This window comes from Canis aureus, chromosome 17 (assembly GCF_053574225.1).
Source record: "Canis aureus isolate CA01 chromosome 17, VMU_Caureus_v.1.0, whole genome shotgun sequence".
Lineage (NCBI taxonomy): Eukaryota > Metazoa > Chordata > Mammalia > Carnivora > Canidae > Canis > Canis aureus.
In genome coordinates this window covers 18,664,456-18,688,196 of record NC_135627.1, presented here as the reverse complement: position 1 = coordinate 18,688,196, position 23,741 = coordinate 18,664,456, and the positions used below count along the sequence as shown (strand labels likewise).

The following is a 23,741-nucleotide window of genomic DNA, read 5'->3' as shown; positions in this document are numbered from 1 at the left end:
ATTTATTTTTTTATATTTTTTGTATCTATGAGAGACCATATTAAAAGAATAATTTTCTCTTAATGAAAGAAGGTAACTTTATTTCGATGGTTTCTATGTACTAATATTATCTCACAGCTCCTGCAGTGCTAGATTTCCAGCATTCTAAACTTTGCCATAATGTGATTTCATTGTAATGTGAATTATTAAAGTGTTTTTAGCTTATTTAATTGCTTGGTCTTAGTTGTAGATTTAATTTTTTTTCTATTAGATCATAATTTCAATAATTATTGATGCTTTATTAATACAAATAAATGAAAGAATGACAACTGTGGTTTTAATTAGTCTCAAGTGAAGGGCACTGTAGACTAGAGCATCATAATTCACATCTTTCTATCATTTGCATCTATCTATAAGTTGAAGTAAAATAGAAAATATAATATCAAGTGGAAAATGATGCAGGGTGGGGAAGACAGCATCATTGACTTTGAAATCAGACAAGATTAGCTTTCAGCTCTACCACTTGCCAATTTTGTGGTAACTTTTAAGTTGCTAAATTTCTCTGTCTTGGCTGCTTTATCAGTAGGTAACACAGAGACTAAGTCCACGTCTTTTCATTTCAGAGTATAGCACTGTCTACCCTATGCTTGTCAAACGTTAACATTGCAAATCCATGGGGATCTTGTTCAAATGTCAGTTCTGATTCAGTAGGTCTGAGTTGGGGCCCAAAATTCTGCATTTCTCATAAACAGATGGTCCATCTGGCACAGTTTGAGTAGCAAAGTTGTAATATACAACTTTGTAATGTAATGCTTGGGATGCAAGCAGGATTGATTATGTGCTGAAGTGCTCTTCTAACATCTGAAATAGAGATAAGGACATATCCTTTGAAGAGGTATTATGGCAATTCAAGATGATAGATATGTAAAATGCCTATCCTGGCTTCTGCTATGGGGTAGGAGCTCAAGAAGCATCCTGGGTCTGGTCATTTCCTTAGGTATTATCTGTGTGTAAAGAAATCATTTATGTTTGGTATTAAAGCAAGACCCAGCTGGGAGTACGGTAGGAATCATTTTGTCCAGACCCCCTTTTGTGTACAAGAGGAAACTAAAACTTCTAGAAGTCAAATTTCCAAAGGACAGAAACCAGACCTCATAGTGCCTTCCTTGTCATAAAAGCTGAATAAGTTTGATATCTAAAAGATATAATAAGAAATGATCCAATTTAATTTTTCAGACAGGACTAGACTAGAAGTCATTTAACACATACTAAAGGAAATTCCAACAGAGTTAAAAAGATATCAGTGAGAATCTGGACTTCCTTGAATGATAATTGCTTACTGTTTTGAATCACTCTTCTTGGTACTCAAGGTGAGAAATATCAAATTCCTGTAAAATGACTTTGAAATCTGTAATATGTATTAAGGGAAATTTTATACAGTGAGCCAGATAAACTAGGACTGTCCAGTAAACCCAATCATAAAGATTGAGATGTACATTTTCCCCACTTCCATTTTACTTTTCTGTGACTTTTCCCCGTGACCATCTGTATCTCCAGAAACAGAATTTTCCCTTGCCTACTAGATTTTCCCTCTGTAGGGAACTTTAATTTGATAGAATCATTCTAGCTTTAGGAATCAGATAATGACTAGTTATAGCTATATTTGTATTAAAAACAAAAATGAAACAATAATCATACTTCAAAGACTAGGAAATAAGATCATGTTCATTCTTTAGGGCCTTCTTGATTTCTTTCAAAGAATATAGAACTCCATCTGTTTTGCTTCCTTGGAAGACCAGCTTCTATTAAGATTTCATAACAATTGTGGAGGCAACCTCTGAAGGATTATTTTTCAGATAAGATTTCAGAGGTTACTTAGACCTTCCATAGTGGATATAGGCTCGCTTGTTATTTTGTAGGTTATTGTATGACGTGGTAAGGGCTGAAGTGCTCAATAAATAATACTACCTTGTCTTTCTTTACCCATTCTGCCTGGGTTTAGAAGCATTTTAGAAATAGAAAGCCAAGTAGACAGAGATAGATATAAATGTAAATATATAGACATAGATATAAAATCTCTCTTGTTACTGATACAGGTGAATTTAAGAAATCTGGATCTTCCAGCCAGGTGAGTTTGCTAACACTTTCCCCTTACGTTAGGGAGGCTCCGTATATTTAGAGACCCTGGTACAGTCTATTCAATAGCTACTCTGGACAATATCAGATGCTCCCAGCAGAGGGCGCGCCTTAATAAGTTATCGACTGGAAGGGCATGCTTTCTGTGGGCAGGCTGGCTGACACTCTGGAGGCTGACAAACTAGAGGAAGCATTGAACTACCCAACCAGCAAATTCACATTTCCTCCTCTAAGATGAGAGGAGGGAAGAGGGGGTCAAGCAGTGCCTCAACAAAGAATGGTTATGTTCTTCCCTAACATTTTCACAGCTTCGTCCTCTTAATCCAGAGGCTTAACCACAGGTCCCAATAGCTATTTTCAAAAGGTTATTTATTTTGGTCTCTGCTGGGCTGATTCCTCTATCTTATCTGCTTCAGACCCGGGCAGAGAACAAGGGATCTGTTTATTGGGAGAGCTACAATTCATTATCTTCTGCTTCCAGCCAGAAAATTTGAGAAAGACACAGAGAGTAGAATTTGTGAGTAAAGGGATCCCTGGATGGCTCAAGTGATTTAGCGCCTGCCTTCCGCCTAGGGCGTGATCCTGGAGTCCTGGGATGGAGTCCCACTTCAGGCTCCCTGCATGGAGCCTGCTTCTCCCTCTGCCTGTGCCTCTGCCTCTCTCTGTCTCCCTGTGTCTCTCATGAATAAATAAATAAAATCTTAATAAAAAAAGAATTTGTGAGTAAAAATTACTACTATGTACATGATGGGTAAGCTAAGGCTTTAGGTAGTAGCAAGTAAGCTCACTTGAGTTTTTGTGGCTTACCTTATGTACTTTTAAAAATGTATGTGGTTGGCTTTTAACTGTTGGAACCAGGTTAGGTAGCTTCATGCCTTAGGCTTAGTAAACGTGAGCCACTGCCTGTAGACCTGGATGCTATACTTTATGGTCTTCATCCAGATATATGGGACTCTTTTTACAGTAGCAAGAAAGCAGGAGATATCTTTAAAAAACAGTAGCCAGGGGCACCTGGGTGGCTCAAGTCACTTAAGTGTCTGCCTTCAGTTCAGGTCCTAATCCCAGGGTCCACATCAGGCTCCCTGCTCGGGTCGAGTCTGCTTCTTCCTGCCCCTCCTCTCATGCTCATGCACACTCTCTCTTTCTCTCTTAAATAAGTAAATAAAATCTTAAAAAACAAAAAAACCTAAAACAGTAGCCATTTAGGAAGTCAGAGAATATGGTGTGAACTGAAAAACACCCGCACAGTTATATCCTGATGTTGCCTTCAAGAAACAGACAGGCATTGAAACACCAAAAAGTAAGTGTTGTGCTCCTCAAAACAAATCATGCTTCAGTAAAAAACAGAACAAAACAAAAACAAACCCAAAACAAAACCCTGGAGGTAGCTGAAAACTGCCTGTGTCTTAGAGCACCACTGTGAGGTGCTGATTGTAAGTGCTTGTGGGTAGATGGGGCTAGAAGGGAGGCTTCAGTTCCTTTCTTTGAAATTAGAACAACATGAATGAAATGGCCATTAACAACTCTGGCACCTGTTTCTAGATATAAGAATTGTTCAGGGATTCAAGGAGGAATCAGAGAATTTGGAAAATACCCTTCAGCTTTATGTGATCAGGGAGGCAGTCCGATCAAGCTGTAAGAGAAGAAATTTTACTAAGAGATTTTACTTAGAGAACCAACCAGAGAGGCAGGAAAGGTAACTGGGCTGCTGGAGAAGGCAAAGGAAGAGCTTCCTCAGAGCCACAGTGTCTGAGATGCTCCTAAGGTGGGCATCAGAAAATGAACACCTGCCCAGTTTTATAAGATCAGAAACTCTAAAGAGACATGATAAAGCCTAAGAGAGATAAAATTCCAGAAAACCAACTGAAACAATCCATCTAAAGTAAATAAAGGAAACCATTAAGAGGTAGCCTTTTAAAGCTGCACCTTGAAAGAGGGTAGAACATGGTAGCCAGGGGCTCAGAGAGAAAGAAATGAGCAGATGGTGGTCAAGGAGTGCAAAGTTTCAGTTATTCAAGAACGTATTCTGGAGATTTCCCATACAGCAGTGTGACTGTAGTTCATGCTCTCAGAAGAGAGATTTTAAGCGTTCTCATCACGCGCACACACACACACACAAAAGAAAAAAGAAAATGTTAATTATGTGAGGTGATGGATATGTTCATGAGCTTGATTGTGGTGATTATTTCACAATGTGTATGTATATGAAAGCATTCAATTGTACACCTTCAATATATACATTTTTTATTTGTCAGTTATATCTCGATAAAGCTGGGGAAAAAACACATATGTCCTCTGAAGCACAATTTAGATTGTTTATGAGGAAAGCTATGTGTGATAATTCTCTCCCACCCTAGACTTTGTAACGACAGATTTTTCTTAAGAACTTTCTAATTTAACTTTAGTGTTTTGGGGTTTTAAAGACTTAACCACCAAAGAATTAAGAACACAAATGGAAAATTAAAGATCTTTACAATGAAAAAGAAAGAAAGAAAAAGAAAGAAAGAAAGAAAGAAAGAAAGAAAGAAAGAAAGAAAGAAAGAAAAACTGAAGCTTGAAAGAGCATAGACTCCTGATCATCGTGCTGGCTATACCAAGTAAGAAACATCTGGACATGTTTGGGAGTGGTGGACAGTCTCCCTGTGAAATGATCAGAGAAATGTCAGCTGATTGGTGCACATTTATTGTAAATCCTCATACAGAAACCTTGTATCTTTAGGGAACACACTCAAGGAATCTGTAGAATAAGGATTCTAAAGAGAGAGGAAGGGGAGAAGAAACACAGAGACTTATTGGAGTGGCTCCAGGCAAGATAATGATAGTTTGAGTACAAGCTTGCTTTAGCTGTTCAAACACTTCTCACAGTCTCAGTGCTTTTTAACTTAATTTTATTATGGGAGATAAAAACGAGAGAGTTATGTTAGAAAAGAGTGTATCTGGGCCAGGAAGTAAAAAGAAATATAATGGAAAGAAGCCTCATGAACACAGAAAGCAATGCTGTCTTACCTGAGTGAAAGCGAAAGGGGCCAACCTCAAGGCAAAGTCATTCAAAGCATAGCTTAGGCTGCTTGAAGGGGAGAGAACACCAGCAGAGAGAAAGTAGATGTTAGAGGCAGAATCCAGACTACAGGAAAATATGTAGCCAAGAAAAAGAAAAGATGCTATTAAGGTCTGGAACAATAGAAAGCTCTGGAAGTAAGGATCATCCAGGGGTCATGATGGAGGATTGACCTCACTTAGCCCCCAGGGCAAGAGACTTTAGGAAGACCACCTGCATCTTCTGGTCCACATTCCCCCAGTTGTTACACATGTAAGAATAGGTCTAAGAGGCAGATGACTTTGGGTTTAGCAGTGACCTGGAAAAATGGGGTGATCACAGCTACCCTGGCCTGGGATGGAGCTCGCACTCAGCTAAGCCTGAATGTGCTGGAAATATGAAACTCAAATTAGAAAAAAGAAGATTCAGAAGTTTTGATTAGGCAGAAAGAAAAAGAAAGGTGCTGCAAATAAGACCCAATGACTGGGCTTGCCACCCATATGCGTTTCTAAACGTTGTAGGAGAAGAACACCAATCTCTGAGAGAAGATAATGAGCAAAAATACCCCTTTCCAGTTATGATAAATGTGAGGGGCCAACTTGAACAACTCTTGGTGCCCAATTGAGTTTCAGTTCCCAGTGTGTGTGTGTGTGTGCATGTGTGCATGTGTGTGTGTATCCACCTGTCGACATCTAGCATATATGGTGGGCTTCTGATGAAGCTCAGAATCTACTCCTCTTCTGTCAGATGTCACTCTAGTCTCGGCAAAAGCACTGGGTTTTAGGAACATCATATTTCTTGGAACAGCTGCTCTAATAGCTGGGGATTGTGTTGCTTTCTAAATTTTGTGTGTGGAACCACTGTCCTGATAGTCATTTATTTATTTATTTATTTATTTATTTATTCATTCATTCATTCATTCATTCATTCATTCATGATAGTCACAGAGAGAGAAAGAGAGAGAGGCAGAGACACAGGCAGAGGGAGAAGCAGGCTCCATGCACCGGGAGCCTGATGTGGGATTCGATCCTGGGACTCCAGGATCGCACCCGGGCCAAAGGCAGGCGCCAAACCGCTGCGCCACCCAGGGATCCCTGTCCTGATAGTCTTATGTGGTCTATTAACTCTTTAGACTCTTTAACAGTGAGACGCATGGGTGATTTTAGTATTGAATTAATTAAAATTTGGATATGTTTCTTGTGGAAGATAACTCCAGTTAGTGCCTCTGAAGGAAGTTTAAGATAACACAGCCATCAAGAGCTTCTCTGGTTGAGAGGAAAAAGAAGAAATTGGAGGGCTTTAACTTATATTTGGAATTCCAACTTAAGTTTAGGATTTCGACATCAACTCAAAAGAGCAAGGGAATTTGACTTTGAACTTTTAATATTTTAGAAAATTTCTTTTTTCCTGGAAAGTTCATATTGGAGACTATTTTCAAATTTGGGGTAATTTTGTTATGAAACCTTTGAGATGCATTGAACAATATGGCTGGATATCATTTGGGATTGGGATTAGAATAAGTAGCAAATTTTCAGCATGCCATTTAATGGCATTGTTTTTAATTATTTGTGTGTGCGTGTGTGAGAGAGAGAGACAGAGAAAATTCATATGCTTTCAGAGCCAAAATTTCCAGTGACCATAAGCAGTCTGAAGAAGATAAAAAAAAAAACTGCAATTATTGGTATGGAGGCAGTATGGCCAGGAATTTGGGAATGTGACAGCCCCAATGCTTCATGACCGAGGAAAGGAAGAAACCTGGGGACTTTCAGGGTGAAGGGACTTTCTTTTTCTTTGATTCATGTACCCACCTATAGGGATATTTCTTAGAGTAAGAATTTGAGTCTCAATCTTTCACCATTCTCTGCCTTACTCCTTTCCCTCAGAGGAGGGGAGTGACCCCATTGGTGGTTTTGGAAATAGAGCTGAGCATACTTAGCTCAAGCTTTTCCCTTTTGCCTCTTCTGTTGAGTCTGACAGCCTTGCAGAGTGCACACAGTCTGCTCTCCTGTGTAGACAAAGACTTTGCAGGCAGCTCCCCATAGACAGGCCACTGACTGCAGCTGTGCCCATGCCTGGTTAGACATACCTGCTGTGAATTAGGCATATGTGCCTGTAAGTCCCTGCCACTGACCACCTAAGGTGGATATTAGATGGGTATTGCTTTTATCAGCGTGAAACAGGCATTTGTTCTCCATTTGACTCCCCTGCCTGTCTCTCAATTAGTGCCACATCAAATAGGGAATAAAAACATCCATCACTTACTGGGTTCCTCAAACTTCACCTTCGAGAATCATGACATTTTCTCATGGTATGGGTTATTTTGTTTGTATTTTTCAAGTAAAATTCTTATCATTCTATTAAACTATTTCTAAAATCTCTAAGGCTGATAAGGGATAAGATGATTTAGTAAGTGTAAAATAATTTTTTATTAAAATATTTTACTTATTTAAGAGAGAGAGAGAAAGAGGCAGAGGGAGAGTGAGAAGGAGAAGCAGATTCCCTGCTGAGCAGAGAGGTGGATGCTGAGCTCCATCGTAGAACCCTTGGGATCATGACCTGAGCCGAAGGCAGATGCTTAACTGACTGAGCCACCCAGGTGCCCCTATAAAATAATTTTGGTCTGAAATGAAAAAGACAGAAATACAGAATCGAATCAGGATTTTGAATGTAAGTGATAGTTGACATTGTCTGTCCCAACCCAGTCATGTTTTTGTTTTTGTTTTTTTTTAATGGTTGAAGGAAACTGGATGAGAGAGGCTAAGGGCCTAACTTAGGTCATGTAGCTTATTTGTGGCAGAATGATTTCCTCTTTTCCTCTGTAACCTTGACATGAGACGAGTTTCTACTTGTAGTTGAACTAGAACAAAAATAAATGGATACCCAGGTCTTATAAATCTAGGAACTGCTTTTAAAACAAATCACCTAATTTAGCTCACTCTTACAGTCAAGTACACTCTATAAACTCTATTTTTTATAGCACCTTCTTTATACTTTTGAGGGTAATACTTTTTCTCTACCTTTTTTACCTCACTTGATAAATACAGATGTTTTTCTCTGTTTCTACTGGAGCTTGAAATTAATATAGTTTTCTATACCAGTATTACCAATTATGTGAGCATTATGATGACTATAGGGCTTAACTAATGCTGAAGGGTAGCACAGGGGTAGATGACACTTATAAGAGCTTGCCATTTAGTACCTGCATGTGATTAGGTTGGAGAGACAGATGATGATTTTGTTATAACAGTAGTCTTGCTGTCTTCCCATTCTGGGTTTCCCAACAGTTCCCTCACACCTTTATGAATTTATACTTTTTAAAAAAATATTTTATTTATTCATGAGAGACACACACAGAGAGACAGAGACATAGGCAGAGGGAGAAGCAGGCTCCCTGTGGGAGGGGGGATCATGATCCTGGGGATCCCAGGACCCCGGGATCACGACCTGAGTCGAAGGCAGATGCTCAACCACTGAGCCACCCAAGTGCCCTGAATTTATACTTTAATTACTGGTCCTCTTTCTTTTCATTATGAGTCTTTGCTGCAGAATGCCTAATTTATTTTTTTGACCCCCGCCCCATGTGCGTATAATGCTACTCCTTGGAGTAAGAATTTTAGAGTAGCTTAAGACTTTAGGGTTAGAATAACCCCAATATTGAGAGACAGGGAAGTGGCTTGCCCAGAGTCACATACCCATTATTGTGAGAATGCACACTAGGGTCCTGAATTCTTAATTCATATTTTAATATTCCATTCAACCTTCTTATATGTGTATTTTTCAGAAAGATGTCCTTTATGTAGACATATATACGTAATATAAGCTGATGTAGAAATTTCCAGCAATAGAGAAGAGCATATAAATGAAAATACAGATTGCATACAGTTTCACAATTGAGAGGTAACCTGCAGTAACATTCAGTGTGTATCTCCCTCTGCCTTTTTTACACCTATGATCCAAGAGATTTGTCCATATTCACATAATTACTCATGTACCAGTATTTAAATATCGATGAGAATCAATTTTTCCTACACACCATATTATATGTAAACATCCACTTGTGGGGGATCCCTGGGTGGCTCAGCGGTTTAGTGCCTGCCTTTGGCCCAGGGCATAATCCTGGAGTCCCGAGATCAGGTCCCACATCAGGCTCCCTGCATGGAGCCTACTTCTCCCTCTGCCTGTGTCTCTGACTCTCTCTCTCTGTGTCTCTCATGAATAAATAAATAAAGTCTAAAAAAAAAACATTCACTTGTTGCTAGACATGTTTTAGCTGTCATTATTTTCCTTTATGTTATATATTTTTTCTGATAAATAAGATATTAGTAAATATTTGCTTAATATTGTTATTATTTAGCTGTATTATGCTTACATATTTTATTTATCTGGCATATATTGTATGAAGGTGGAGGGGTAGAATTTCAGCTTAATATTTTCTAGGAGAATGACTAGTTCCCTAGCACAAGTTACTGAATTGCCTTTCTCTCCCCACACTGATGCATTGATGCCAGGTATTCAGAGGTTTATACTTGCAGATAAACTTTAGAATTATTGTGTCAATTTCATATTTTCCACCCCCTTGGGATTGCATTGAATTTATAGATTTCATTTAGGGAGGAAACTGACATCTTTACAATGTAGAGTCTTCCTATTCAAGAAGAAGATGATATCTCTACATTTATGTGAGTCTTCTTTATCTCCCTCAGTAGTTTTATAGTTTTCTTCATTATAGTTTCTGCACATTCTTATTGCTTATTTCCTTCTCTGGTTGTTACTGTTGGATCTGTACAATTCACTTATATTTATATTTAAGAGTGTTAGAGATTCTATACTTTTTTTTGGTTAGTGTTGGAATTTTTCAACTATACAATAACATCTAAAAATAATCATTTTTCCATCTTGCAAATATTTATACTTCCATTTTATTCTCTTTTGAAAATTGCATTGTACAGCACTTACATTACAAAGTGAATTATAGTACTACTTATAAGTATCTTTACCCTTTTTCCTATTTTAATAGAAATGGTACTATTGTTTTAAAATTTCTTATGATGACTATGTCAAGCATTTGTTCAATTAAGTGTATGAACTATAACTCTTACAATATGGAAGTTCTATTTTCATTAAAAGCATAAATGATAAATATGTGTATGTATATATTAAAATATATACTTATCTGTATATACCCTATATGTACTGTATATTTATGCACATATGCACACACCCTTTTAAAACAAATTCAAATTACCATGAAGTAGTTCTTTCTGTTCTGTGATTATAGCAAACACAGAATGATATTATAATCATGGATATTACATGGATAAATAGGAATGATTTGTGGGTTGTGGTAAGATGATCTTGCCTACTCTACCAAGTGTATCTCCCAAAGTTGTGTTTGGCTGCTAAAATTCTGACTGAGAAGATTTCTTCTCATTAATGAATGTGCCTTTTATCGATGACTTATTCATTAATTTAAATTAATGGGGTGTATTATTCAATTAGGTTTGACACCTTAGTTTAAATTAGAAGATCACACCTTGAATTTGTTGTGGACAGTTGAGGGCAGATTGAGAGGAGAGTTGTAGCATAGGGAATTCTTTTACCTCTTTCTGGGAACCTGGGGATAACAGACAATGTTAGAGGTGAAGAAAAATTTGCCAAAATTGGATTTTGGAGTAAGAAAGTTGTACTTTTCATCAAGTATATTTACATTTTTATCTAGATATCTCTTCCCCTAAAAGAGTGAGGGAGAGATCCATGTTAGAGTGTAGAGATTTATATACTAAGTGTGAATGGGTGACCTTAAAATATTAAGTGTTTTATGAAGAAGACATCCTCAAGGAACAGTGGAACTTTCCTTTTATTATACCTATTGACTACAGACATGACATAAGTAGTCATGCAGGATACAGAAACCAAATGAGTTTATGGTTCTGGAAAGAGTAAGAGCCAGTAGTAGAGTTTAAGAAAAGCTACCGCAGAGGATGAAGGCTAGACAAGAGTCAGGTGACACTGATGCAGCTCAGAAGGATAATGAAGCACCACAGCCACTAGTAGGATGAACAGAGAATGGAGGTGGTGAGAAACAGAACTGGCCCAAAAAGAGAACCAGAAGACCTTTGCTACTTTGGTGGAGGAAACAATTTTGACTAAAAGAACAGTTTAATATGATCCCTAAATTGGATTTGGTTTTCCAGAGACCAAGAAAGAGTGACATATATTAGATTGGAACAAGGGCTCAATACATTCTTCAAGACCTCCTCCATGAGGAGAGCTGGCCACTCACTACTTCCACTCTGCCCCTCTGTACCTGTGAGGAACTGATCTAGAGATACCAGATGGAGTGAAATCACCTCACCCCTTCAGACAGCACAGTCCTCCAATTAAAACAACAGCAAAGGGAGAAAGGGTTACCTCATCGGGGGACAATGTTGGAAATACAGGGCCCAGAAGAAGTCTCTCATTTGTCTTTAGACAGTAGTAGAAAGCAATGCTGGGATGGGACAGGCACAGGGAAGAGACTCATTTTGGGTGCCATGTTGACAGTGCTGTAACTCTCAATTCCTGGAGCTTTGCATATCTCACCTCAGAACTGGTCTCAGAGGGATGGATATGTGGATTATGAAGCCACTTCTCTGTTTTCAGTTTCAAATCCTTATATTTTTCCTTATGAATCTATTTCCAACACCTTTTCCTCTTTTTATTTGATTTATGATGGAAAATTCCAAATCCATTATTGCTTAAATGTAGAACTCTAAATTGAGTGACTTTAAAACTTTTTAAAACAAATATAACCTGTTATTTGAAAGTAGATAACTTTATCCTAACTTAACTAATTATATCTTCAACGATCATGTCCTAAGCTACTGAGGTTTAGTAATTCTACATATGATGAATTGGGATGGGAGGTTAATTTTCAACCCATAAGAAGGGCTATATAAAACACATCAGTAAAATTAATTTCATCTGTTCCTTTTTGCTGTTTTATTGAGGCCACTAGAAACATTGATGTTATGCATTTGGCCTATGCTATGTTTCTGTCACATAGTGCTTCTTCATGATACTAGCTAATGCTCACTGATATATGCAGGCTTTGTTCTAGGACCATTACATATATTTAATCATTTAACACTTAAAATAACCCCATTTAGTATGTGTTATTGTTTGCCTTTGTAACTGAGGGATGAAGGTGTCAGCCCCAGGCCACATAGACAGGGAATAGCAGAGTCAGCATGTGAATGCGGGTACCCTAGCTCTAAAATAGGCATTCTGAGCTGCTCTAGAATAACACATCCTTATAGAGCAATAATATATTTAGTCAGTCTTTGGAATTTGAATAATATCAGTTCCTCATATTACTAGACACTGGATACATCTCTATTAATCTCCCCTTTTCATTTCTACTTTTCTTTGGTCTGTGCTTCAATTTTTCTTGATAGCTTTTTACCTCTAGCATTTTTTACTAATCAATACCTATGTTTTTTTTCTGTTACTCAATGTATATTTTATTATGTGTTTTATATACTTATCTGTTTTTTATAGCAGAGCTATATATATTTTTTGCTTCTTTAGCCTGTCTTTTGTTTTAAAACCTTTAGCATTTATTAGGAAACAGATCTTCTGGATTTGTTGAATTCTCTTAGGAAAAAATAATATACTATATACTTTAAGATAGCTTTTATATTTGTGGTTATAGACACTCTTTAAAAATGTGGTGGCAAAAAACCCCACAATGGAATGAATCATGACCAAATTCAAAATATACTGTTTATTAAGGGAATAAGACCATAAAATCTTTTCCCTCAAAGTGAGAAAGGTATTTTAAAATAAATTTGTCGGCAATGGTAGATTTAAGTGATTTAAATTTAATGAAATGTCAGTTTTCATTCTCATAAAGCTGTGCATGTGTCTGTTGGAAGATGGCTGAATGGAAGGACTTGAGAAGTTTGCTTTCTTTTTTTTTGGCTTTATCACTTGTTACATGACCTTGCCCTTAGATAGACAGAAGGAATCAAGACAAATTGAGTAGGAGGCTAGAAAATGCTCTTTCAACCGCTACTTAAGGGACTCAACTTCTTTCTTCTGACATTAGTGCAATATCCTATTTTTCTTCCTTTTCTAGAGCTTCACGTTTGACCTCAGTATTCTTTACCTTGACTTTGAAACTTGTGCTTTATTTCACCTTTACTGCCTCTCATTTTGCCCTTTGAATTTGACCTATGCATTTCCCACTTGAGCACAGTAGTTTGGTCTTGACTTTCATCATGCTCTTCTTGGTGAGTATTTTATACTCTGACTCCACAAGCATGCACCTTAAACACAGCTAGAATTCTGGTGAGCCCTACCAGTGCATCTCAGTAGGAAGACCCAGATCCTGATCCTTTTCCTGACTCTGGTTCTCTTCGATACCTTTGTTAATGGCTGTATCATGAGAATTTATGACAAAAATGACTTTGGAAATTTGTGTAAGATAGGGTGAAACCTTGATAATAAAGGATTTCCTTATTCTACAATAGTATTTACAATGCTGCTAAAGCTTTTACATGAGAAATGAAGTCTAGTCAATCATCCAAATTTATGTTTCTGTATCTGAAACAGCCATGCTGTCATTTGGGACAGTATTTCTGTAATTTTAGCAAAAGATCACTCACAGAGCTTGTTATAATACAGACCTTTATAGGCTCTTCCCCAGAGATTCTGACTCAGATGATCTGTGTGGGACCCACAAATTTGCACTTTTAACTAAAGCTTTGGTGTTACTGATGATGTCCTTCTGATGACCACACTTTGGATACCGTTGATGTAGACCAAACCTCCAGGTGATCATTTGTTCTAAGTTACTTGGTAATGTATTAATAGAAGCTAATATGTCAATCATATTCACCTAAAGAAAATAAAAAAAGATTATTGATATTTTTTGTTTCCAAATGTTATACATATGTATAATGAACAAGTAGTTAAATTCAGCAGTGACTTTGGTAAAAAGGTTTTCAAAGACATAGTCTAGAAATCTTATATTAGGAATATAGATGGCTCAGGATATTTGAAGCAAAGTACCTTAGAAAATTATCTTTACCCAAGTTATGCAACTAATTATCTTTGCCAAAAGATTCACTTTAATGCCGATTTAAAACTACTTTAAAGATTCCTGATATGGAAAAGGAATCCTCCTTATGGTTGGGTGAAAATATTTTTCTTAAACATTTAGAGAAATGTACTTTTTACATTTGTCATTATGTGTAATATTTTACATTGAGATAAATTCTGTATTTCAACTATCAATGTAATTTCTACTGTCAGAAAACTAAGTAAGCATAATTACATTTACATATGGTTATGGTTATCAACATTTAGATAATGATTATCTAAAACCATTTAAATAATATGAAGTATAAATTACGTTTTTTTCAATGACACAAGCAGATAACTCAAAATTCTCAATCTTACATTTCATAAATGATTTTATATGTTTATTTTCACAATAAGTAAAATATTTATTGTGTACAGAGCACTAGCCCAGCAATCTGTTAGGTAATCTGAGACAAAAGTCATAAAAGGCATCGATTCTACTTTAAATCCATGCTCATGATATAGTATAGGTAGACTCCCAAATCCACTCTATAAAGCAATATGCTTTAGTTATTTGGAAAAGGAGAGAAAAGTCATTTGAATCTAGACTAAAAAGAGGTGTAGAATTCATAAAAAATATGTGTAAGTTTCTGAATATGAGTGAGTAAGTATGTGTAAAAGTGGAAAGGAATTAGGGACATTTGCAATTCAAACTAGTAATCAGATCATACATTCGGAAAATACTGTTTGTTTTAAATTTCCATAACTTGCCCATAAAATTATTATTTGTTAAAATGAAGGATATATTAAAACAAAGTAATGAAGGAAAATATTTACAAGAGAAGTAACAAACTGAGCAACATAGTATATGTGTGGTGTGTACACATGTGTTTGTATGTGCGTGTATCTCAAATTTACCTATGACATTCATTCATGTGAATGTTTACTCTGTTCTTGTGCAGGGTATATATTTAGCAAACATGTCAAGAATAAATACAATATAAGCTTCCATATAAATCATCCATGAAAGGTACTCGTTGCTCCATGGAGAAACTATGCCCCTGTAGGTTAACCCTGTCATTGATAGCAGTGTAACATTCTGCATTTGAACCTTGTATTCAAATCTATGCTTCATGTCATTATTTAAAACAAAAGGTTACCTTTGAAAGTGTTGTTTAATAGAAACCTTTAGGTTTGCATGGGAATTGGCCTCATGGATCTCCAACTGCCAGGAGCTGAGCTGACTGAGGGCCCTGGAGCTGAGCTGTGACATCTATTATTCCATTCCTACCAAGGCCATGCCTTCATGGGCTGCTCCCTGTCAATCGTGAGTGACTGTGGCAGGGAGATGAAGTCAGGCTTGTTTCTAGAATACACCAGAGGGACTTCTTTGACTCTTGACATTGGCTCCTGGCTGCCATGACAGGGTTGCTGAATCTTCCTTAGAAGACAACAGACTACAACACTTCTGCCCAGCCTTCTCTATTTCACTCTGGGGCTGACTTGTGTTATGATCTGAAAGCTCTCCCAGCTTTTCCTGGCTTCCTCCCAGTGTTCTCTTACTGTAAGAGAAAAATCCTACCCTAGTAAGATCCCTGCAAGTAATCCCATACGGGCATCTGCTTTTTAGAGGACCCTGCTTAACTGTCTTAGAGTTCTGCCAGTGAAACAGAACCAGTAGGTTATGTGTCTATATTGAGGAATTGGCTCATGTGATTATGGAAACTAAGTCCCATAATCTGTTCTCTATAAACTAGAGACCCAGAAGAGCTGCTGATAGTTCTAGTCCCAGTGCAAAGGTCTGAAAAGCTGAAGGTTGGTGGTAGAAGTTCTAGTCCAAGGACGGGAGATGACTGATGTCCTCTCTCAGCAAACAGATAGAACATTCTCTCTTCCTCTGCCTTTTTGTTCTATTCAGGCCCCCAGCAGATGGGATGGTGCCCACCCACATTGGGGAGAGACATATTTTTTACCCAGTCCACTAATTGAAATGCTGATCTCTTCCAGAAAAACCCAAGCAGAAACACCTAGAAATATTGTCTAATCAGATATCTGGGCACCCCTTGACCCAATCAAGTTGACACTGGAAACTAACTGTCATACCAGCACACTGTTTCAGGAACAGTATACCATGTACCAAAGAGGTGTATACTCAAACAAACATGAGGCCACTGATGACAGCCTGTAATTTGTTTTCTGACCACAATATCAATTGTCAAATCTAAAGGGCGCTTACCCATTGCTGGAACCCCTCCAGCTCAAGGTGGCTTCTCTAGGAAGCTTTCCTTATATATTTATTCACTTAGTGGTGATTCTCTTCCATTTGAACTTTTTGATAAGATTAATACTAGTATGAAAAAGTTCCTTCACATACACAGTGCTATTTCAATTCTAGGATGCTTCCTTTAGCCTTTTCATTCATTTATCCAACATTTATTGCAAATTGATTTTATGTCAGGTATGATCCCAGACCTTGGAGTTATGTGTTGGACATAAGATTTATTACATGAGTGGCACAATTTTTCTTCCCATTAAAAGCGAAACAAAAGTGTCTTCAATTGCATTAAAATAGTTTCTGTGGGTTTTTTTTTTTGTAATGAAGCAAGTTAAGTACCATAAAAAAACAAAGTAAAATGTGAAATAGCCATTCTGTTATATATTAAACAATGGGAAAGTCAGCTCTATTATGTGATACGTATAATTGGTTTTCCTGGACAAAGGTAGTGATTGAGAAGGCCTTGTATGGTTTAGGTCACTTTTATTATTTTATAAATATAGTATGTTTATTATGAAAAGCAGAAAATGTAAACAAGATAACAGAAAAAAAAGCATAAGTAAATTCACTATAATTCTAGCACCCAGAAATTCTCACTGTTAACTTTGTGCTGTATAGCCTTCCAGAGTTTTACAGTAAAACACGTATGTATACCCCCCCACACACATGCTTGCATATGCTCAGGTATATTATCATTCATTTTTCCATGCATTTACTGAAATCTAGCCTGTGCCAGTTCCTGCAATAAGGACCATGGAAACAGCAAAAGGAAAACATCACTCCCAACATCCTGGAACTTGACTTGCAGGCGTGTAGTATCTCTGCAGTGGTCTCTTGGGTCTGTGGAGTGACATCTCTGTCTGTCTCTGAGTGAAGTCTCGCTACTGTCTATCATGGGACACCCTTCATTACATACATAGCTGAAACTGACTCCATGTGGCTCCACACAGGTCCTTGTGAATATGCAGTGAGCTTACATGCAGCACAGTGTACAGTCCATAGGAAGTTCTGAGCCACTGCTGCTATGATCATACTACTGGTTGTCCCTTCCTGGTATCACTTAGAGATTATGAACTACCATAACATTGACCAACCCTCAGTGCTAGTCACTCCGGATTATGCTGCAAACTGCCCTGTGATTGTAGTCAAAACTTACACTTGGAACCACGGTGAGTTGTTCTGTCCACAGCATGTCAGCAGAGCACATCTGCACTTGTCAGCAGCTCCAGAGATCTTCTGTTGACCTGAGTTGTGGCATCTTGAAGGAAGGCTGAGAACTCCCTTATGTGTCCTGCTCCCACCCTAGTGTTTTCTCAAATGAATTGTAGTGTATTCCATGTGGATTTCTTTTTTCAAAATTACCCCCAAACATGTCATATACATTTGGTGGTACTTTTCGAGGCAGTAACAGATCACCAAAAACTTAATTTCACTGCTGTTGATTGCTATAGGCAGCTTTTTAAAATGCATAGCTTTTATGAAAAACTCTTTACTTTGAAATAATTATAAATTCATGAGAGGTTGCAAAAACAGTACATAGAGTCTCTTCAACCCTATGCCCAGCTTCTTCCAAAGGTGATACCTCACATACCAGTGCAATAACAAAACCAGAAAATTGGCATTGGAACAATACTGTTAACTGGGCTAGAGACCATATTCAGTTTTCGTAAGTTTTCACATACACTTGTGTATGTGTGTGTGTGTATCTCTGTGTGTGTGGTTCTGTGCAATTTGATCACATGTTTAGGTTTGTATAACCACAACAGTCAAGGTACAGAACTGTTCCATCACCCCAAAGGAGCTCCCTTTGCTACTCCTTCTAGTTTACCCATCCCCACACCCAAGTACCAGTCCACACCCACCCATCTGTCTTTACAGTCCTATCCTTCTAAGGTATGTAACCTTTTGGAAATGGACTTTTTTTTTTCATAAAACAGACTCTTTTAAAACGTACTCTTTTTTCTTGATTATATACCACAGACATCTTTCCATTAAACTTGCTTTACCATTTATTTTCATTTGTTCTTTTATGTTGAAAACAAAACAAAATTAAGCAAACAAAACAATGCAAGACAAGATGACAAAACTTTGAAATAAAAATAAAACTTCCTGGAGCCTGTCAGATGTAATGAAGGCACTTGGTTTTCAACATGCACTTAATTAACACCAATGAAATCTTTTTTTTTTTTTTCTTAAACTGAAAGTGAAAGCAGATATTTGGTCCTAGTTTGTCTGTCTACTCCATACTAAACTTCTGAGAAAGCAAATAGAAAAAGAACTATGGATGTTGGTGGCACAAAATTCTCATAAACTTTTTAAACATAGCAGGCTGAAAGTCATTTATTTGCTCTATATTGAGAAAAAAGTCTTAATTTTAGTGAAGTTATAAAATTATGTGATTAAGTTGAAAAAATCATTCAAGTTTTCTTTTATATAATGTATTATATGTATATATATATTATATGTATATAATATATATAAATATTTTAGAGAGAGAACAGTGGGGAAGAGGCAGAGGGAGAGAGAGAGAGAATCTCAAGCAGACTCCCCACTGAGCCATAGGCCCTGACATGGGGCTGGATCCCAGGACCCTGAAATCATGACCTGGAATGAAATCAGGAGTCAGATGCTCAACCGACTGAGGCACCCAGGGCCCCTCATCTAAGTTCATTTCAAAAACTATCCAGCAGTTTTCAGTAAAGACTTTCTCTTCAAAGTCATTATTAATATTGAGTGTATTTCTAACATTGCTGAATATTCAGTAAGTCATTGATATAAATTCAAGTAATTCAAATGTCAGGCCGAGTTCTCAGTAGTGATTTACATTGGCAAGAGTTTTATGAGAGTGCATTATTAGTTTGCTGACTGCCTTAATATATAAAGGTTATAAAAGAATTTTATCCAGCAGTTATGAATTTTAGCATACCACCAGGTAAATATAAATATCCAAAAGAATGCATGTGGCTTTTAAACTTCTGCAGAAATGGTCAGAGTGATTCAAGTTTTCAAATTATGGACACCGTTTTTTTTCATTAAATGGTGCATATAGTCTTCTCACATACGGAATGAAAACATATCATAACATTTTGGAAATATTATAGAATCCTGAAATTGGCTTTGGTTTATCAGCATTTCCTTTCCCTACTGTATCTCTGATATCTCCACTAATACCCTGAGTTTAACTATATGTACTCTGGGCACTTCAATTTATGAAACCATTCATATATTTTTAAACTATCAACTTAAAAAATTTGTCCATGTAGATATTATTGTAATTCAGATGGTGGTGGCAAGAGTCTCAGAGGATGATTAAATTTGGGTGTTTCACTGCCTAAGATTTGATTTTTTAATTTGCATGTTAAGCACACAACTTTATTAGTTTCCCCAGAATCAATCAGTTGGGTGTCAGATTTAAAAGAAACTGATTTATAAAATAAATGTATTATGTTAATTATGGAATTCTAAACGTGGGGGTTTTTTTGGCACACTCTTCTGGTGACAGGAAGTTGTCTTCTCAGGAGATGAAGTTATAGGGAAGTTTGCTTGTTGGACAAGCAAAGTAAAATAAAGTGATTTGGATATTTCTTGACGCTAGTTCTCAAGATTTTGTTTGAAAACTTGAGAATGAGAAAGACGACAGATTCCTTTATCTTATACCAGGGATTCTGATGTAGGAGGTCTGGCCTTCGGTATCTGTTACTGAGCATAGTGAGGTTATTCCTATGCCATTCAGCAGAGAAGCACTTATGTAAGTCGTATGTCCATCAGTCTGTGGTAGTCTGCTGGCCAACTCAAAGGATGTTTCCACACAATACCATTCATATTAATCAAAGCATTCTTGTCCAGGACAGTGTTAAAAACATTTTCTTCTTTCCACCCTTCCCTCCTTCTCCCATTATTTTTTTTATAAAAATTCTCATCAATTTCCTAAGTGAAAACATCATAGGTAGTTCACAATTAAATTACATCTTATATTAGATGTTCCTTTTTAAAGAGCTTTAAAGGTATTCTTGGTATGTAATAAACTGCACATATTTTAAATGTATAATTTGATAGGTTTTGATGTATGAATAAACAGGTGAAACCATAATCTCTATCTAGGTAGTGAAAATGTCCATTCAAAAAATACCCACATCCAAAAGTTTTCATGTGTGGCTTTATAATTTCTCCCATCCACCGATCCTACTCCCCTATCTTAACCATGGCTCCGCTTTGTATGTTTAGTGGATCTCTTTCTGATAGGTCTTAAGAAGGCATTACTAGCTTGATGAGATTTTAGAGGGGCCCTATGATTTTAAGTTGGATATTTTCCAGGAAAGATTCACTTTTTAAGCTGAATGTTGGAGGATTCCTGGCACACAGAGGAAAAATTACCATCACTTTTCTGTAGGGCAACATCACCTATGTCTGTAATTTTTTAGATTTCCATGCTCTTGACTCAGAAATTCTATCTTGAAGAACATAGGTATGTGCTTGAAGACGCTTGTATGAAGATGTTCATTGAAGTAATTTTTGCAAGTAAAAGAAGATTGGAAAATTTATAAATATATTTTTTAAAGATTTTATTTATTTATTCATGAGAGACACAGAGAAAGTGGCAGAGACATAGTCAGAGGGAGAAGCAGGCTCCCCGCAGGGAGCCCATATGGGCCTCAATCCTGGAACTCTGGGATCACGACCTGAGCCAAAGGGAGACACTCAACTGCTGAGCCACCCAGGTGTCCCTATAAATATATATATATTTTAAATAGGGGATTGGTTAGGTAAACAATGGAATATCTATATAGTGGAATAACATTTAACTACCAAAATTATTTTGTAAGTTGTTTATTATTGTAGAAAGATATTTATGATGTATTACTCATGAAAATCCACTGAGAAGAGTATATTTATATAATATGAACTATTAAAATATATATCGGAAAGTATTTATTTTAGATCAACAATGTGTCTCTGGTTAAACTATGAGTATTTTAATATTTTCCTCGTTTGTTTATATTTTTTCTAATTTTTATATTATGAAATATGGAAACAAAATATTAGTGAAAATTATATTTCACATAATAGACTTAGCTCTTCACTTAGCTCTTCAATTTCCTAGCTCTTCACATTATCAGGTTGATTTCTATTTTCTCTTTCTTTGTTGTCTGTTATATGCTTTTACCCCAATATCAAGGTTTAAACCCAGCTCCAGCTCAGCCTGTTTCTTGACATTGCTTCTCCTCATAAATACTTACTCAGAGAGAATCATCTACTTCCTTTATGACGGTCTCAAAGCAGAGCTTCTGGGCCTATCATTGCATCTGGTACACAGTATTGCAATGATTTCTTTACACATTTCTCCCCTACAACTGAAATCAAGTTGATGGCACTAAATATATCTTGCTGAATTTCTGTTTGCCTCAGGGTACTTAATATGTGCTTATTCAGACACTGACAGACTGAATGAATGGCCTTCTCCATGTATCAGGTGCAAATGAGAGTGTTATATGAGAGTTAGATAATTTCAAACTGCGTGATATTAAAGGCTGTAGTCGTTCTTTTTCTTTTTTTTCATTTTAAAATCACCATAAAATTACCTTGAAAAAAATTCTGAGAATTTAAAATAAGATAGCTTATATAGTAACTGATAATTCCTAGACCAATTCTTAAAAAACAAATATAAACACATTCTAAAATTCATAAACAATTATGACCCTTCAAATTAAAGCCTTCTGGAGATATGTGGAACCATGTAGAAGTCATGATTAGTGAGACTGTATGTATGATGTAATTAATATACATTGGAAGGGGTTTTCAATTTAATGTGCCCATTTTATAACAAAATATAATAAAAGGTACTTATCCCAAAGGACATTTAAAGTTTTGAGAAACATCAAAACCAATAAGTATTTTGTACTAGGCAGATTTTCTAAAGTGTACTTTGCTAAGTAGAGTACAAAATATTTATTGGTTTTCATCTTTATCACTAAATTGAATACAAAATATTGATGAGAATATCATTAAAGATGAGTCCCAAAGCAACAATAAATAAATATTCCAGTATGTTTGACTTTAGAGAAAAACCTTTTTAAAATGCCTGTCAGCTAAAGATAAAATTTTTAAAATATATGGAGTTAATTGCCTGATTGAGAAAACTGCTATTTTGTCAGGAGAGGAGAGTGCCTGGCATTCAACTCCCAGAGGAATCTCTACTTAGAGGTGAGAGAAATTATGAAGTCTCTTAACTGCACAGCACAGCAGCATATTATTTACTAGTTCCCCTAATAAATACAAATCATAGCCGAGGTGATCTCTGCATACCTGAAAATCCTTTTCGAGATTGTCAGTTGAGAAATGCATGCCACAGAGTCAGCCTCCATGCATTACTCTGCCCCTTCAAAATTCACTGCGCTCTGTTTCTTATTACGTTTACTCACCAGTTTGAAAGGCAATACGGTCTTTTATATTCTTTTTCCAGAAATAGAAGAAATAGGGACAACGTGCAATAAGTAGGACACTTAAATTGATGGCCGCATTTAAATGTCTTATTATCTCCTTAGCTGTGTGTGCTGTCTGTAGATGTTCATGTATTTTTTGGAATAGCCTTACTGGCATCATGCATGAGTATCCCCTAACGCAAAATGGCAAGCAACAATTCACCAAAAAATATTACTGAAGAATATAACCAACCATGGGATGGAAACAGATTACTGAGTATAGATTTGCTAGTAAGGGTAGGGATATAGGATGGACCATAGCCTAATTTTTGCTTAACCATCAAAATATGGAGAACTATGTGTTGGATAGGAATGAGATTTTATCAAAGTCATTATTATAAAGACAGATAAATGTGAGGTCTTGGAAAAAGTATTTAAAAACAACACACACATATATGTATCAGAGAAGCTCCGTATTATAAAATCATATCAGTTCTTTGGTAAAGACCTTGATGAGGGCAGCTCAGGTGGCTCAGCGGTTTAGTGCCGCCTTCAGCCCAGGGCCAGATCCTGGAGACCCGGGATCCAGGCCCATTGTCAGGCTCCCTGCATGGAGCCTGCTTCTCCCTCTGCCTGTGTCTCTGCCTTTCTCTGTGTCTGTGTCTCTCATGAAAAAATAAATAAAATCTTAAAAAAAAAAGACCTTGATGAAATTTCAAAACATCTGTAAAGCATCCATGACTCTCCTACCCATAACTGATCTGTATTTGGTCCAAAGCCAGTTGAAAATCTCCATTCTTTGAAAGTACTAATTTTTGGAAAATCTCCA

At 36.7% G+C, this 23,741-nt stretch overlaps 1 protein-coding gene and 1 long non-coding RNA gene across 7 annotated transcripts in view; one reads left to right on the top strand and one right to left on the bottom strand.

Annotated features, from left to right (window-relative positions):
• Positions 1-23,741, top strand: part of GPC5 (glypican 5) — a 1,330,718-nt gene that overhangs the window by 198,576 nt on the left and 1,108,401 nt on the right. The gene's annotated exons all lie outside the window — the stretch shown is intronic.
• LOC144287833 (uncharacterized) overlaps positions 1-23,741 on the bottom strand; it is a 40,251-nt gene that overhangs the window by 9,728 nt on the left and 6,782 nt on the right. Inside the window, exon 2 of the long non-coding RNA XR_013355590.1 lies at positions 13,822-14,033. This is a non-coding gene — a long non-coding RNA (uncharacterized LOC144287833). The remainder of the gene's footprint in view (positions 1-13,821; positions 14,034-23,741) is intronic.